The 3,980-nt window shown below is 41.5% G+C and overlaps 1 pseudogene; it reads left to right on the forward strand.

The window, feature by feature from the left end:
• The first annotated feature begins 1,462 nt into the window (after positions 1 to 1,462).
• On the forward strand, positions 1,463 to 2,404 carry LOC101649385 (annotated as a pseudogene).
• Positions 2,405 to 3,980: the final 1,576 nt, after the last annotated feature.

A 3,980-nucleotide genomic window follows, 5' to 3' on the forward strand; every position in this document is an offset into this window, starting at 1 on the left:
GAAAAGAGGAGCTGATACCAAGGGCTCAAGTAGAAAATATTTTGGAAATGTCAGTGGCAACATATGTACAAGTGTGCTTAATACAATTGAATGATGGATTGTTATAAGATTTCTAAGAGCCCCCCAATAAAACGATTTAAAAAACCAGAGGCAGCAGATGATCAAGAACTGAAGAAGGAAGAAGGCCGAGCTGCACTGACGACATTAGAAAAGAGTACGGCTCCAGGAATTGACAAAAAAACAATTGAAATGTTTCAGCAATCTGGTGAAACACTGGAAGCTTTCACTCACCTATGCCAAGAAATTTGGAAGGCAGCTACCTGCCCAATTGCCTGGTAGAGAGCTATATTTGTGTCCATTCCAATGAAAAGTGACCCAACAGAATGAGGAAATTATCAAACAACTTCATTAATATTAGATGTAAGTAATGTTTTGCTGATGATTTTAACCACCATTACAGTAATACCTTGACAAGGAGCTCCTAAAAGTTCAAGATGGATTCAGAAAGAGGATATGGGATGAGGAATATCATTGCTGATGTCAGATGGATCTTGGCTGAAAGCAGAGAGTACCACAAAGATGTCTACTTGTGCTTTAATGACTATGCATGCTTAAAAACCTTGGATAGCATAGTGAAGAACCAGAGTTCCAGACACTTAGTTGTGCTCATGCAAAATGTGTACATGGATCAACAGAGAGTTGTTCAAAGAGAACTAGGAAATACTGGTTCAAAATCAAGAAAAGTCATGCAGCATGGTTATATCCTTTCATCATACTTATTTAATCCATATGCTGAGCAAACAATGAAAGAAGCTAGACTATATGAAGAATACAGCATCCTGATTTGAAGAAGGCTTATTAAAACAAGTTGAAATATGCCGATGACAGAACCTTGCTGCTGAAAGCAAGGAGAATTTGAAGCACTTGCTGATGAAGATCAAAGATGTAGCCTTCTGTATGGATTGCAACTCAATATAAAGAAAATAAAACCCCTGAAAACTGGAGCCATAGACAACATCACAAAAAATGGAGACATAATTGAAGTTGTCAAAGATTTCATTTTGCTTAGATCTACAATCATGGAAGTAGCAGCAGTCAAGAAATCAACTGATAGATTGCATTGAGCAAATTAACAGCATTTGCTCTTAAAAGGGGTTGAAGAGCAAGGCTGTCACTTTGAGGACTAAGGTGTACCTGAGCTGAAAGATGTACCTCATATGCATGTGAAAGTTAAGCAATGAATATGGAAGGCCACAGATGATTGGAAACATTTTGATTATAATGTGAGCAAAGAATATGGAAAGTACTATGGACTTCCAGAAGAACAAACATATGTGTTTTGGAAAAAGTACATTAAGAATACTCTTTAGAAGAGTAGATGGGCCCCAGAGCTGCTGCCACTGTCTGCTTCCCTTCGCCTCCCGCTAGCCCGATGTGCAGTCCGGTTCCTTCCTCTTCCAAAAGCGCCATGGCAACTCTGAAGGACCAGCTGATTCAGAATTTCCAGAAGGAAGAACAGACCCCCCCCAGAATAAGATTACAGTCGTTGGGGTGGGTGCTGTGGGCATGGCCTGTGAACTCGCCCTTGTTGATGTCATGGAAGACAAAATGAAGGGTGAGATGATGGATCTCCAGCATGGCAGCCTTTTCCTTCGAACACCAAAAATCGTCTCTGGCAAAGACTATAGTGTAACTGCAAATTCCAAGTCGGTTATTAGCACGGCTGGAGCAGGAGGGAGAAAGTCGTCTTAATTTGGTCCCACGCAACGTGAACATCTTCAAATTCATCATTCCGAACATCGTAAAGCACACCCCAAACTGCAAGTTGCTCATTGTTTCTAATCCAGTGGACATCCTTACCGATGTGGCTTGGAAGATAAGTGCCTTCCCCAAGAACCATGTTATTGGGAGTGGTTGCAATCTGGATTCGGCACGGTTCCGTTACCTCATGGGGGAGAGGCTGGGAGTCCACCCATTAACCTGTCACGGATGGGTCCTTGGGGAGCATGGAGACTCTAGTGTGCCAGTTTGGAGTGGAGTGAATGTTGCTGGTGTCTCCCTGAAAAACCTGCATCCTGCTTTAGGCACTGATGGAGCTAAGGAACAGTGTAAAGAGGTCCACAAACAGGTGGTCGAAAATGCTTACGAGGTGATCAAACTGAAAGGCTGTCTGTGGCTGACTTGGCAGAGAGTACAATGAAGAATCTCAGGCGGGTACATCCCATTTCCACCATGATTAAGGGACTTTAGGGTATAAACGAAGACGTCTCCCTCAGTGTCCCATGCATCCTGGGACAGAATGGAATCTCAGATGTGGTGAAAGTGACTGACTCCTGAGGAAGAGCCCTGATTGGAGAAAAGTGCAGATACACTTTGGGGGATCCAAAAAGAGCTGCAGTTTTAAAGGCTTGTACCAACCACTTCATGTCTGGGCTACAAATGGATTTTAGTTGGGGGGTGTGCATGTTGCTCTTTTTATCTACTCTATGACTAAAGCAGTAAAATGATGATCTAGGGGAAACATTCGTTTCCTAAAGTCAGACCTGGGGAATGGCCTTAAAGCCTGACAACGCTATCCTGAGTGAATACTTATCATGTGTCGTTCTGTATTGGTTAGCATACAGTTGTTCTCCACCTCCGAGAACCCACCGCCAAGGTATTTACTGTGTGTGATAGAACTTCTGGTACCTTTACTCAGCATGCCAAGTCCAGCTTCTTTCCCCCAGTCCCATCTTGGGCTCCAGTGTGTAAAGTAGATCCAGTATTGCATGTCTTGTGCATAACTGTCCTAAGGATTTTATTTTGTGTACGATATTTATCCGAATAGTGTGTATTTGCCATATAATGTAAAAAGACCTACATAAAAACAATGCAACTATCTGTTCTACCAACAAAAACACCAAATAAACCATGCACAGTGTCGTTTAAAAAAAAAAAGAAGAGTAGATGGTGAGACTTTGTCTCACATACTTTGGGCATGTTATCAGAATAGGCCAATCCCTGGAAAAGGACATTATGCTGGTAAAGTAGAAGGTCATTGAAAAAGAGGAAGCCCCTCCATGAGATGGATTCATAGGGTGGCTGCAACAATTGGTTCCAATATGACAATTGTGCTGGCGCCCAGGATGGGGCAGTATTTCATTCTTTTGTATATAAGGTCACTCTAAATCAGAATGCACTGGACCACACCTAACAGAAGCAACACCAACAGACAATTCAAGAAAATAGTGCAATTTACCTAAAGGAAAACAGAAGGTTGAACAAGAAAGGAAATAAATCATAGAACACAATGTGATTCATCTGTGACAATATTTATGTAGTCACATCACCACCCAGATATGTGGGCATGATGCTGGAAGCTATTCCATCAGTAATTCAAACACCTACCAGTTCGCCCATGTTGAACAGGCTTCAGCAGAGCTTCAAGACAAAGACAGACTAGGAAGAGAGACTCGGCCATCTATTACCAAAAAAACAGCCAATGAAAATCTTGTGGATCACAACAGAATGTTGTCCAAGATAGTGCTCAAAGAGGGAACACTCAAACAGCAGACTCAGCACACCAACAATCATGAAAATGGCAAAAGCCGAGGCAACACTTTGTTCTGTTGTATATGAGATCAGAGGCAACTCCACAGCCACCCTCAGCATGTAGTCATAGCAATGACAAAAACTGTATATTGGTAACAACCCAAGAGCACGATGTGACTATCCTGGAAGGAAGACGAGAACAGGAAGAGTATGTGTCTGTGTATTTTATTTATGTATGTGTTATGAAAGCATGAAGCAAGAGCACTAAGTTCTCTTTTTATATAAGAGGAAGCCAATAGAAATGTTTGAATTGGAGAATCAGAAAATAGTAATATGTCTTATTTACAAGTAGCTCATTAAATAGGGAGAGAAATTGCTTCAAAAATTTAAATTGGCTGCATCTTGGAAGTGAGAATAATAGATGAAGGGACTTCAAAAGGTTTGTGGAA

The sequence above is a fragment of the Echinops telfairi genome, unplaced genomic scaffold (genome assembly GCF_000313985.2).
Source record: "Echinops telfairi isolate 266 unplaced genomic scaffold, ASM31398v2 ScPeMD7_23;HRSCAF=83, whole genome shotgun sequence".
Taxonomy (NCBI): Eukaryota; Metazoa; Chordata; class Mammalia; order Afrosoricida; family Tenrecidae; genus Echinops; species Echinops telfairi.